The 14,782-nt window shown below is 43.9% G+C and overlaps 1 long non-coding RNA gene across 1 annotated transcript; it reads right to left on the reverse strand.

The window, feature by feature from the left end:
- Positions 1–4,479: 4,479 nt before the first annotated feature.
- Positions 4,480–11,300, reverse strand: LOC142071939 (uncharacterized). Its single transcript, XR_012668197.1, has 2 exons — positions 11,091–11,300; positions 4,480–7,901 (listed from the first exon to the last, which is right to left on the reverse strand). It is a non-coding gene; the product is annotated as an uncharacterized LOC142071939 (long non-coding RNA).
- Positions 11,301–14,782: the final 3,482 nt, after the last annotated feature.

The raw sequence follows: 14,782 nt of genomic DNA on the forward strand, positions 1-14,782 counted from the left end.
GCAAAAGTGGATGGGAATCTGGGAGGCAGTGACCATGAGTTGGTTGAGTTCAGGATCCTGACACAGGGAAGAAAGGTAAGCAGCAGGATACGGACCCTGGACTTCAGGAAAGCAGACTTCGACTCCCTCAGGGAACGGATGGGTAGGATCCTCTGGGGGACTAACATGAAGGGGAAAGGAGTCCAGGAGAGCTGGCTGTATTTCAAGGAATACCTCAACCCTGTTGAGGTTACAGGGACAAACCATCCCGATGTGTCGAAAGAATAGTAAATATGGCAGGCGACCGGCTTGGCTTAACAGTGAAATCCTAGCGGATCTTAAACATAAAAAAGAAGCTTACAAGAAGTGGAAGGTTGGACATATGACCAGGGAAGAGTATAAAAATATTGCTCGGGCATGTAGGAATGAAATCAGGAGGGCCAAATCACACCTGGAGCTGCAGCTAGCGAGAGACGTCAAGAGTAACAAGAAGGGTTTCTTCAGGTATGTTGGCAACAAGAAGAAAGCCAAGGAAAGTGTGGGCCCCTTAATGAATGAGGGAGGCAACCTAGTGACAGAGGATGTGGAAAAAGCTAATGTACTCAATGCTTTTTTTGCCTCTGTCTTCACGAACAAGGTCAGCTCCCAGACTGCTGCGCTGGGCATCACAACATGGGGAATAGATGGCCAGCCCTCTGTGGAGAAAGAGGTGGTTAGGGACTATTTAGAAAAGCTGGACGTGCACAAGTCCATGGGGCCGGATGAGTTGCATCCGAGAGTGCTAAAGGAATTGGCGGCTGTGATTGCAGAGCCATTGGCCATTATCTTTGAAAACTCGTGGCGAACGGGGGAGTCCCGGATGACTGGAAAAAGGCTAATGTAATGCCAGTCTTTAAAAAAGGGAAGGAGGAGGATCCTGGGAACTACAGGCCAGTCAGCCTCACTTCAGTCCCCGGAAAAATCATGGAGCAGGTCCTCAAAGAATCAATCCTGAAGCACTTACATGAGAGGAAAGTGATCAGGAACAGTCAGCATGGATTCACCAAGGGAAGGTCATGCCTGACTAATCTAATCGCCTTCTATGATGAGATTACTGGTTCTGTGGATGAAGGGAAAGCAGTGGATGTATTGTTTCTTGACTTTAGCAAAGCTTTTGACACGGTCTCCCACAGTATTCTTGTCAGCAAGTTAAAGAAGTATGGGCTGGATAAATGCACTATAAGGTGGGTAGAAAGTTGGCTAGATTGTCGGGCTCAACGGGTAGTGATCAATGGCTCCATGTCTAGTTGGCAGCTGGTGTCAAGTGGAGTGCCCCAGGGGTCGGTCCTGGGGCCGGTTTTGTTCAATATCTTCATAAATGATCTGGAGGATGGTGTGGTTTGCACTCTCATAGAATCATAGAGTCATAGAATCATAGAATATAAGGGTTGGAAGGGACCCCAGAAGGTCATCTAGTCCAACCCCCTGCTCGAAGCAGGACCAATTCCCAGTTAAATCATCCCAGCCAGGGCTTTGTCAAGCCCGACCTTAAAAACCTCTAAGGAAGGAGATTCTACCACCTCCCTAGGTAACGCATTCCAGTGTTTCACCACCCTCTTAGTGAAAAAGTTTTTCCTAATATCCAATCTAAACCTCCCCCACTGCAGCTTGAGACCATTACTCCTCGTTCTGTCATCTGCTACCATTGAGAACAGTCTAGAGCCATCCTCTTTGGAACCCCCTTTCAGGTAGTTGAAAGCAGCTATCAAATCCCCCCTCATTCTTCTCTTCTGCAGGCTAAACAATCCCAGCTCCCTCAGCCTCTCCTCATAACTCATGTGTTCCAGACCCCTAATCATTTTTGTTGCCCTTCGCTGGATTTTCTCCAATTTATCCACATCCTTCTTGAAGTGTGGGGCCCAAAACTGGACACAGTACTCCAGATGAGGCCTCACCAATGTCGAATAGAGGGGAACGGTCACGTCCCTCGATCTGCTCGCTATGCCCCTACTTATACATCCCAAAATGCCATTGGCCTTCTTGGCAACAAGGTCACACTGCTGACTCATATCCAGCTTCTCGTCCACTGTCACCCCTAGGTCCTTTTCCGCAGAACTGCTGCCTAGCCATTCGGTCCCTAGTCTGTAGCTGTGCATTGGGTTCTTCCGTCCTAAGTGCAGGACCCTGCACTTATCCTTATTGAACCTCATCAGATTTCTTTTGGCCCAATCCTCCAATTTGTCTAGGTCCTTCTGTATCCTATCCCTCCCCTCCAGCGTATCTACCACTCCTCCCAGTTTAGTATCATCCGCAAATTTGCTGAGAGTGCAATCCACACCATCCTCCAGATCATTTATGAAGATATTGAACAAAACCGGCCCCAGGACCGACCCTTGGGGCACTCCACTTGATACCGGCTGCCAACTAGACATGGAGCCATTGATAACTACCCGTTGAGCCCGACAATCTAGCCAACTTTCTAGCCACCTTGTAGTGCATTCATCCAGCCCATACTTCCTTAACTTGCTGACAAGAATACTGTGGGAGACCGTGTCAAAAGCTTTGCTAAAGTCAAGAAACAATACATCCACTGCTTTCCCTTCATCCACAGAACCAGTAATCTCATCATAAAAGGCGATTAGATTAGTCAGGCATGACCTTCCCTTGGTGAATCCATGCTGGCTGTTCCTGATCACTTTCCTCTCATGCAAGTGCTTCAGGATTGATTCTTTGAGGACCTGCTCCATGATTTTTCCAGGGACTGAAGTGAGGCTGACTGGCCTGTAGTTCCCAGGATCCTCCTTCTTCCCTTTTTTAAAGATTGGCACTACATTAGCCTTTTTCCAGTCATCCGGGACTTCCCCGGTTCGCCACGAGTTTTCAAAGATAATGGCCAATGGCTCTGCAATCACAGCCGCCAGTTCCTTCAGCACTCTCGGATGCAACTCGTCCGGCCCCATGGACTTGTGCACGTCCAGCTTTTCTAAATAGTCCCTAACCACCTCTATCTCCACAGAGGGCAGTCCATCTCTTCCCCATTTTGTGATGCCCAGCGTAGCAGTCTGGGAGCTGACCTTGTTAGTGAAAACAGAGGCAAAAAAAGCATTGAGTACATTAGCTTTTTCCACATCCTCTGTCACTAGTTTGCCTCCCTCATTCAGTAAGGGGCCCACACTTTCCTTGGCTTTCTTCTTGTTGCCAACATACCTGAAGAAACCCTTCTTGTTACTCGACATCTCTGGCTAGCTGCAGCTCCAGGTGCGATTTGGCCCTCCTGATAACATTCCTACATGCCCGAGCAATATTTTTATACTCTTCCCTGGTCATATGTCCAACCTTCCACTTCTTGTAAGCTTCTTTTTTATGTTTAAGATCCGCTAAGATTTCACCATTAAGCCAAGCTGGTCGCCTGCCATATTTACTATTCTTTCGACTCATTAGGATGGTTTGTCCCTGTAACCTCAACAGGGATTCCTTGAAATACAGCCAGCTCTCAGCAAATTTGCGGATGATACTAAACTGGGAGGAGTGGTAGATATGCTGGAGGGCAGGGATAGGATACAGAGGGACCTAGACAAATTGGAGGATTGGGCCAAAAGAAATCTGATGAGGTTCAATAAGGATAAGTGCAGGGTCCTGCACTTAGGACAGAAGAACCCAATGCACAGCTACAGACTAGGGACCGAATGGCTAGGCAGCAGTTCTGCGGAAAAGGACCTAGGGGTGACAGTGGACGAGAAGCTGGATATGAATCAGCAGTGTGCCCTTGTTGCCAAGAAGGCCAATGGCATTTTGGGATGTATAAGTAGGGGCATAGCGAGCAGATCGAGGGACGTGATCGTTCCCCTCTATTCGACATTGGTGAGGCCTCATCTGGAGTACTGTGTCCAGTTTTGGGCCCCACACTACAAGAAGAATGTGGAGAAATTGGAGAGAGTCCAGCGAAGGGCAACAAAAATGATTAGGGGACTTGAATACATGACTTATGAGGAGAGGCTGAGGGAACTGGGATTGTTTAGTCTGCAGAAGAGAAGAATGAGGGGGGATTTGATAGCTGCTTTCAACTACCTGAGAGGTGGTTCCAGAGAGGATGGTTCTAGACTATTCTCAGTGGTGGAAGAGGACAGGACAAGGAGTAATGGTCTCAAGTTGCAGTGGGGTGGTTTAGGTTGGATATTAGGAAAAACTTTTTCACTAGGAGGGTGGTGAAACACTGGAATGCGTTACCTAGGGAGGTGGTAGAATCTCCTTCCTTAGAAGTTTTTAAGGTCAGGCTTGACAAAGCCCTGGCTGGGATGATTTAATTGGGGATTGGTCCTGCTTTGAGCAGGGGGTTGGACTAGATGACCTCCTGAGGTCCCTTCCAACCCTGATATTCTATGATTCTATGACTGGGTCTCCCAGTTACCACATCCCTGTTCAACAACCATGTTTTCTTAGCAGCGCCAACTGAAGTTTAGCCTCTGTTATGCTTCCCTTTAGGAGCCTATTATCAGTGTAAAAAAACCACAGAATAGCCTCTTCAGAACAATTATTTATCTATAGAAATATAACAGAAATAAAATGATTAAAACAACAAAAGGAGCAACATACATATCATCTTACCTACACTTAGCATTTCCCCTCAAGATTTTGGTAGGCCCAAGTTTTCCCAGCATCTAGGAATGGAGTCCAATCTGCTTTGCTCAAGACCTTTTCTCTCTCCCTCAGCTTCAGGGTTGATACCTTTTAACAGTTTCCAAGTTCTTTGTTCCAGTTTCCTCCCTTCCTTTGCCAGAGCATACCATTAATTCTTTGCACCCACATAGCAGATAGCATGATAGTAAAGAAATATTCAGAAAATATAAAATAAAATAATACATAAAATAATCCATTATACTCCCACATTCTTCATACATGGCAAACTTTATACAATATTGAAGTGGCTCTGACATGCTAGGAAAGTAGCTGAGCGTGAAGGAGCATATTATCCAGAATGGGAGTTACAAGGTAATATTACTGCTTTTATATTCTTTCCTACGTTACTGGAGTGTAGAGAGCAGAATGTTTCTATGTGAATCCTGTCAGTGTTTGAATATATCTGATTTCCTGTTTACTAAGCTATAAATTCAAACACAATTTGTTTCATCAAATATGAAGTAGATCTGTTATACTAGGGAAAATACTCTCAAAAAGAACTGGGCCTGATCCAAGACCCATTGAAGTCAGTGGAAGCCTTCTCATAGACTTTACTGAGCTTTGAATTCTACCCACAGTGAGGCAGATAATACAGAGGTGTGTGTACATACTAGTCATGGAGGGAGAGAGAGAGAGACATGCTGCCTTTTCTCCAGACAGTGTTTCGAAGGTAATGGTGGGTATTGTGGGTGCAGAGAATGAAATGGCCTGAATGTATTGTAAATTGATACTGCATTAAATTAAAATGGCATTATGCTGTGTTTCACCTACTCCTACTCATCGGCTCTCAGTGCTGAGGGGCTGGAGCACATTTTCTAGGAGGCTTAGAACCTCAGAGCAAATCTTTTTGTTGTTTTACTTTTCTCTGTGTCTTGTTGTGTTTCAGGCTATGAGCTTTCCCCCCCCCCCCCTCAAGATAAGCTATTTCAACTCACTGTGCATCATGTGAGGACTACACATTTCTCTGAAGCTCTGGCACTAGCCACCATCTGAGGCAGGGTGCTGGGCTATGGCTCTGTTCCATTGAGACACTTCACGCATTCCTCTTATTCCTGATTTGAAAAACATTCCTAATTTCAGGCTTGAGATTTAAGACTGAACTAAAATATAGCTTAGCCTGATCAAATCAAACTTTTAAGCGGATCATCTATTAGCCTATGCTATTATATTTCTTTTCTGAGGGCAAGTGGGAAGCACAATCAAGAAAGCCATGAATCAGATGCATACTTTTGGTGAGGGCAGGAACTCCTTTAAATATATTAACCTTCACATTTCAGAACAACTTGGATTTATTGGGGCTGTCAAAGTGTTCTGAAGTATCATCCATGGAGACATTTACAGAAGCAGAATTACCAAAAGGAAATATGAGTGTGCGCATGTGCCCACGCACGTGCCTAAAAAATGGTAACAAATCTTTGTCTCCAAATCCTTTTGGTGGTTTTAAAAGAGAAAACCTGTGTTTATTTATATATGTATTGCTTGAGAAGAAGTACTCCTTTTCTTTTTGCTTGAGAAGAGTCACACTGTGATGACTGAAACACTAGAAATTGAACTGAACACAAATAGTGTGCGAGCATGTCCATTTGGAAGCAATCTGTCTTTTGTGACTAACTCTTGGTAGGAAACTTGGGAACTTGCCAAAATGTAAATATCCTTGTGTCTATGCAGGAAATTGTTTTTAGCAAACCAGAGCTGGTTTGCTGGTATGGGAGATTCCAAACTTTTCACATTACAATATATCTACTGTACACTCTTATTGGAACAAGTTACAGGGGGCTCACGGCAGCACATTATGGATAATACCGGTGAGAATTTAAGAATGTAACAAAATGGTAAAGCAATTAATTGCAACAATTTTTAGCCATTGCCTAATGTAGTGTTTTAAAATTCCTGTGCTCTTTTGCAATAATGTGGAGAAAGGCTGCTTAGAAAAACAGTCTGGCTTGGAAAGGACATTCCTTCAGTTCCTCTTGAAATTTTGACAAACCCCTTGATAGGAAAATACTATTGAGCAGCCAATGCTTTCCACATTTGGCTAAACGTGATACCCAAAATACACAGAACACTACTTCACTCTGAAAGGATTGCAATACTCCTATCTGAATCATCTGAAAGCAAATAAAATGAGACCTAAACAAATAAACCTAATTGTGCATGGAAACATATCCAGCTCTTCAGCTTGGCTAATGTTCTGTTTTTGTTAGTTTAAAGCCAACACATGCAGTTTTAGTGGCATCAGGAGTTATACAAACATTGACAACAAATTGCCAAATGTGTTTTTTTTTCCTTAGGTGCCTGTCAAGAAGACGAAGTGGTGTTTCTAAGCACCTTCTGCACTGGACAAATTTCACAACCTTGTGGGATCAGGGCCAGTTTCAGGAACTTTCTGTAGAGTGTATTGTCAACATAGCAATTATGCTGATTTAAGATATTTATGATTGCTATCCACTGGGACTTTATTTTTCATCTAGAAACTTAGCTGAAATCAAATCCAAACTTTCAAACTGTATTTCACATATTTGCACTGGATCCAGGGCTGTTGTCGCATTTTCAGTCCACTGCCTCAGGATTTGTTCCTAATTTGAGTCTTTTTTAATCTGCTTTTGGTGGTTGGACTGACCAAAAGAGAAATGTAATGGTGAAAAGTGAGAAAATCAAGCTGCACTCTGAAACTGTAACATTTCTACCATTAAAATTTTGTCACTAATTTTTTCCCCTGGAGAGGCAGTCATCTCAAAATAAAAATCTCATTCTCTTTCGATCCAGGAGCAATTAATCATAAAGAAAGAATAGATGCTGATCCAGTTCATCTGAATTCTTTATGGTCCACATGGAAGAGGGATGACTTATCAAATCTGGATTTGCTGTGAGCCAAAGAAGAAATTAGTGAGTGAGGTAGGATGGCTTTGCGCTTGATTTTTAATCAAACAAAAGCATAGGTTTGTACAGAACCAATATAACAAAGTTTCTTCTTCTCTCCCTTAGAATCACAAAACATGACCATCATCATAACGTCAGCTATTTTAACCCTCCACTCTTCTGCCGCTGCATTAGTGTTCTTCACAGATTTAGAGCTTGATCTTGCAATTTTTCCACATGTGGAACTCAGGGAGCATTTGAAATGTGGGTCAGGATATTAATGCAGACATATCTCCAAAGGCATTTATGTACTACATTCATCACCACAGTGTCTGAGCACTACACAAAGAAGAATGGAGCATTAAATCAGTGGAAGCCATAATGGAGGGACAGTGGGACCTGTGATCCTGTAGGAAAGAAAAACACACTGTGTCACTAGATCTAGACCTGCATAAAACCCAGAATGCTAGGCAGTGTCCATGCTGTGGGAAAACCGTGAAATATGACAACCCATGGTAGCTCACCCATCAAGGCATGTCATGTTAGATGATATTTTGACAACTGCCGCAATTGCAGTTCAAATCCACCAACTGACAAAGGGAAACTAATCTCAAATGCAAAAAGCTACATTAATGCAACATTTTGATAGAAATCTTACATGCACCAAAATCAGGAAATTCAAAATTCTAATCCCTACAGTAATTATAATCCAGCCCTCAAGCATATATGTTCAGAGTGATAATGCTGCTACATGGCTAGGATTCGTATAGGCACCATAGGTTTGAATTTGCTGACTTTGGTACATGCAAAATCTCCACAATAATCTCTCATAAGTATATTTTCTTTGCAATTCATCACCTTTTTTTAAAAAGGGAAACCAGTTGTTTTCCTGTGTGATGGGAGTTTGAAATGCCTGCACAGTTCCATATACAGGTATCAAGCTACAGCCATACTTATATGTACCCTACTTCAGTAAACTCCCATCTTGTGCAAAGTCAAGAGTAACCTGCTTTAGCTCAGGGGCAGAGAGAGGAGAAGAGTTGAATCTCTTTCCAACCTAGATAGGTTGGTTCTGTATTGCAGCTTCAGTAGCATATTCAACACTTACTACCTAGTCTGCCTGTAGGGAGAAGGGGCCATTGGATTTGTATTTTCTTAAACCCCACCAATGCCCGTTCCCCTTGGGCAACAGGTTGCAATGAACTCCTGCAAGAGTTGCAGACCCCTTGGTATGGGTTGCTGAAATTCTGGCCTTCACAACACAAATGCCCTGCAAGCCCCTCTGCAGGCACCACAGAAAGGTCGGGATTTGCCCTTTGGTGCATAGGGGAATGACGTACCATGCGATGCTCTCTCTTATCTCATTGGGAACTTGTTTACTCTCCAATCAGTTTGTGTCTGATTTAGCAAAGAGCCTTTTCCTCATGAAGAGCGTCATTAAAGCCAACTCTGAACTTTCAAGATTAAATCAAGAGGGAGGAGTTAGCCAAGTGCAAAAAGAAAAAAATGTATCTGAAGCGGACCATAAAGTGGGGCAAGACATCATGTTTGGATAACAGAATAACAGCCAAAGAGAATTTCACCATCCCCATTCCACACATGAGAGACATTTCAACCCAAGGACAAATTTTCTAAAAAGCTATAAGCCCCTAAAATAGGGGCTTAAGAAGGAAACTGCTTCCTCAACTATAACTGCTGCCAGGATGTCTGAGACAGCTGGGCCCAGACTTTGAAGGGCCAGATTGTGATTCTCCATAGTCACATTGAATGGCACTTTTTTCTGCAAATAGTAACGTTGGTTTGTCTACTCAGGGAGAGTGAAGGTTGTCAGGATCTGGCCCTAAATTTTTATACAGCATCTATCACTGTGGGATCTAAGCTCTTTCTGAGTGTAACAAGGCAAACTGTTCTTTTCCTCTGGGTGGTCACATTACTGTCTTGTCATTTGCAAAGTACTGTACATTTTAAACTGTACAAAATGTTCCATATAGTATGGTAAGGAAAACATCACACTGAGAGCCTTGTGCTTATATTGCTGTATTTAGTAGTATTGTTATTTAATATCTGTACATAGAGCCATTGGTGTGTGTTTTCTTGAACCTTCTGTATTATTTTACAGCTAGATGAGAAAATGCACACTTGTCATAGTTCATGTAAATGGAGGTTAGTTGCAGTTTCATGTACTGCATTCAGAGCATTCTTTATGCACTGATTCTGTTAGATGTTAGTAACATATTTACATGCTTTTTTCTCTTTTTTATTGTCTTATTTCATTAGCTTGTATCACTCTCTCTCTTAGGTCTTTCTAGGGCATCTATTACTTTAGTAGCTGAGCTTCCTGTGCTAGTTAGCTATGACCTACTACTTCTGAGATTCCTCAGCAAGTTATATACATCACCGAAATGACATAAGTTCCTTTCCTCCCCTGAGCTGTCTGGTTTTCCCCATCTATTCTGGCTGAAGTGACAGACTCTCTCCCCCAGCCAAACATTTGTTTTACAAGGTATTTATATACCATCACCTCTTCTCTGCATCATCCCCACCCACCCCTCACAAATACATGCCATGGTGGGAGGACATTCTGATTTCACACCATTTGCAACACTGAAGTGACAAATTTTCCTTCCTCTAAGTCATTTCTTTCAATACAGATGTGTGTAACTGCAAAGGACTGGTTTCCCTTTATTTCTGCCATGTTGTGTAGGGAGATTTATTTCTTTGAGTTTGTCTGGAAAAGTCTAATAGGCACAAAGAAGAAATGGTGACTGTTCTATAGGTTTTTGAAACATCCTTTAAAATTTAACCAAGAATTCTATCCCTGCAATAGGATTGTTCAAAAATTTACAGAAAGGACTAGGTTGTCTAAAATGGCAGAGTAGTTTCTATGGATCCCTGAAAGGATAATACTTAAATACCAGTTTTCAAGAATCAGGCAAAATCATCATCCCACTGACTTCATTCGTTCATTTTATTGCTCCTCTCCCCATGGTAAAATGCACATACAGCCATATCCATAGAGAAGACAGTGGCCTAACCATGAGACTTGGAATTCCTCGAACCACAGTTTCTAATGCCACCACGATCAAATAAAGTCTTCTCCATCCCAGATGAGAAACACTGGGCCACATCAGGTGTGGGTGCAAATGAGTGGGAGCAAATACCACTGAAAGCAATAGAATCACCCCTGCTTACACTGGGACTGAATTTGACCCACTGAGCTCCATACAGTGTATTATGGAGAGGGAAGTGCCCTTCAGAAGCGTTCATGTCTGTTCAGCATGCCTCATGACACTTTTCATACAGGGGAGAGTCTTATCCCTTGTCCTCGGCCCAAACTTCCCATTATCTGCAGGATAGCAGCTGCTGTTTAATTCTGGTTTGTAAAAACACTTGGGGCACAACATAAAGATAAATTGTTAATGGCAGCCAAAAAAGGAAAGAGCTTAACCCTCACAACCTCTGTCCATTAAACCCCACAATTTTGTCATATCTAAAAAAAAGGGGTAAAATAAGTCAGTTTCAAAAGCAGGGCAAGGCACCATTGGCAGCAACTGAGACATAAAATGTGAAAGCATTTAACAGGGAGGCTTATTTACCTGCTTCTGTGAAAGGCTTAAAGGAGCAGAGCACCAAAGGGAGCACATTTCAAGGTTCCCCTTCAATCAAATATATAGTGCTGCCATTACGTGGTGCAGCATCACCCACAACACTCAGCCAGGCAGCTGGGAGGATGAGAAGAAAACAAAAGCTTTCCATATAGTTAAGTATTTTAATAGAATCATAGAATATCAGGGTTGGAAGGGACCTCAGGAGGTCATCTAGTCCAACCCCCTGCTCAAAGCAGGACCAATCCCCAACTAAATCATCCCAGCCAGGGCTTTGTCAAGCCTGACCTTAAAAACTTCTAAGGAAGGAGATTCTACCACCTCCCTAGGTAATGCATTCCAGTGTTTCACCACCCTCCTAGTGAAAAAGTTTTTCCTAATATCCAATCTAAACCTCCCCCACTGCAACTTGAGACCATTACTCCTTGTCCTGTCCTCTTCTACCACTGAAAATATTCTAGAACCATCCTCTCTGGAACCACCTCTCAGGTAGTTGAAAGCAGCTATCAAATCCCCCCTCATTCTTCTCTTCTGCAGACTAAATAATCCCAGTTCCCTCAGCCTCTCCTCATAAGTCATGTGTTCCAGACCCCTAATCATTTTTGTTGCCCTTCGCTGGACTCTCTCCAATTTCTCCACATCCTTCTTGTAGTGTGGGGTCCAAAACTGGACACAGTACTCCAGATGAGGCCTCACCAATGTTGAATAGAAGGGAACGATCACGTCCCTCGATCTGCTCGCTATGCCCCTACTTATACATCCCAAAATGCCATTGGCCTTCTTGGCAACAAGGGCACACTGCTGATTCATATCCAGCTTCTCGTCCACTGTCACCCCAGGTCCTTTTCCGCAGAACTGCTGCCTAGCCATTCGGTCCCTAGTCTGTAGCTGTGCATTGGGTTCTTCCGTCCTAAGTGCAGGACCCTGCGCTTATCCTTATTGAACCTCATCAGATTTCTTTTGGCCCAATCCTCCAATTTGTCTAGGTCCCTCTGTATCCTATCCCTGCCCTCCAGCGTATCTACCACTCCTCCCAGTTTAGTGTCATCCACAAATTTGCTGAGAGTGCAAACCACACCATCCTCCAGATCATTTATGAAGATATTGAACAAAACCGGCCCCAGGACCGACCCCTGGGGCACTCCACTTGACACCAGCTGCCAACTAGACATGGAGCCATTGATCACTACCCGTTGAGCCCGACAATCTAGCCAACTTTCTACCCACCTTATAGTGCATTCATCCAGCCCATACTTCTTTAACTTGCTGACAAGAATACTGTGGGAGACCGTGTCAAAAGCTTTGCTAAAGTCAAGAAACAATACATCCACTGCTTTCCCTTCATCCACAGAACCAGTAATCTCATCATAAAAGGCGATTAGATTAGTCAGGCATGACCTTCCCTTGGTGAATCCATGCTGACTGTTCCCGATCACTTTCCTCTCATGTAAGTGCTTCAGGATTGATTCTTTGAGGACCTGCTCCATGATTTTTCGAGGGACTGAGGTGAGGCTGACTGGCCTGTAGTTCCCAGGATCCTCCTTCTTCCCTTTTTTAAAGACTGGCACTACATTAGCCTTTTTCCAGTCATCCGGGACTTCCCCCGTTCGCCACGAGTTTTCAAAGATAATGGCCAATGGCTCTGCAATCACAGCCTCCAATTCCTTTAGCACTCTCGGATGCAACTCATCCGGCCCCATGGACTTGTGCACGTCCAGCTTTTCTAAATAGTCCCTAACCACCTCTTTCTCCACAGAGGGCTGGCCATCTATTCCCCATGTTGTGATGCCCAGCGCAGCAGTCTGGGAGCTGACCTTGTTCGTGAAGACAGAGGCAAAAAAAGCATTGAGTACATTAGCTTTTTCCACATCCTCTGTCACTAGGTTGCCTCCCTCATTCATTAAGGGGCCCACACTTTCCTTGGCTTTCTTCTTGTTGCCAACATACCTGAAGAAACCCTTCTTGTTACTCTTGACGTCTCTCGCTAGCTGCAACACCAGGTGTGATTTGGCCCTCCTGATTTCATTCCTACATGCCCGAGCAATATTTTTATACTCTTCCCTGGTCATATGTCCAACCTTCCACTTCTTGTAAGCTTCTTTTTTATGTTTAAGATCCGCTAGGATTTCACCGTTAAGCCAAGCTGGTCGCCTGCCATATTTACTATTCTTTCGACACATCGGGATGGTTTGTCCCTGTAACCTCAACAGGGATTCCTTGAAATACAGCCAGCTCTCCTGGACTCCTTTCCCCTTCATGTTAGTCCCCCAGAGGATCCTACCCATCCGTTCCCTGAGGGAGTCGAAGTCTGCTTTCCTGAAGTCCAGAGTCCGTATCCTGCTGCTTACCTTTCTTCCCTGTGTCAGGATCCTGAACTCAACCAACTCATGGTCACTGCCTCCCAGATTCCCATCCACTTTTGCTTCCCCCCACTAATTCTTCCCGGTTTGTGTGCAGCAGGTCAAGAAAAGCTCCCCCCCAGTTGGCTCCTCTAGCACTTGCACCAGGAAATTGTCCCCTACGCTTTCCAAAAACTTCCTGGATTGTCTATGCACCGCTGTATTGCTCTCCCAGCAGATATCAGGAAAATTAAAGTCACCCATGAGAACCAGGGCATGCGATCTAGTAGCTTCTGTGAGCTGCCGGAAGAAAGCGTCATCCACCTCATCCCCCTGGTCCGGTGGTCTATAGCAGACTCCCACCACTACATCACTCTTGTTGTTAAGGAGTCAGGGCAGGACATGCACCCTTTGCTTTGTTCTGTTTGAAGTGAGATCAGCTGGAGGCAGTGTCTGCTGAAAAAGCAGCAGGAAATTAGAGCTAGTCTATACTAGAAGCTGTACAGTGGCACAGCTGCACCACTGTAGTGTATCTGGTGAAGAGCATTATGCTGACGGGAGAGAGCTCTCCCGTCGGCATGATAAAACCACCTCTGCAAGAGACGTTAGCTGTCCACGCTGGTGCTTAGGTTGGTGTAATATACGTTGCTCAAGGGGGTGGCTTATTCACACCCGGTGACAAGTTACACTGACGTAAGTGGTAGTGTGTACAAGCCCTTAGTGGGGGCAAAGGGCAGGGGAACAACTTGTGTTTCTCACCAAAAAAAATGTAAGTAGGAAGAGCAGAAGTTTCTGCTTCAAGCCCAGGAATCCCTTCTCCTTTTCAGACTGTGCCCCAGCTTTGTGTTTTGTAGAACAGCACAGCCAAAGGCCACCAAACTGTCACAAGGGGCACTCCACCAGAAAAAGGTTAAGAATCTTTGGGTTAATTCTCTTGACCTGGACCCAAACAAAATACTGTCCACGCCTATGAAGAATAGAAAGTAACAAAGTCACCTCACCCTCTGTATCTTGGGCTAAGTGTCCAAAGAGGTATCTGATGGCTCATAAGAAAACACAAGTGAGTCAAATAGAACCAAAAATGGAAACATTTTAAGAGAACATTTCCCCTGCCCTTTTGATCACTTGATGTTGTCTTGCATTTGTTGTGAACTGCCTCAGCCTGAAACTAGCTTTTTCACTCAAAAGGCCAATTGCACCATTTTCTTTTTAAAAAAATAAACAACTTTTTAAGAAGAAAGAGTGAAAAAGAGAGACAGCTCATACGAAGTTCAACTGCGTGACCTGGGACAAGTCACTTCAATCATGCGTCTCAGATTCCCTACTTCTAAAAAGGAAATAGTG

This window comes from Caretta caretta, chromosome 4 (assembly GCF_965140235.1).
Source record: "Caretta caretta isolate rCarCar2 chromosome 4, rCarCar1.hap1, whole genome shotgun sequence".
NCBI lineage: Eukaryota > Metazoa > Chordata > Testudines > Cheloniidae > Caretta > Caretta caretta.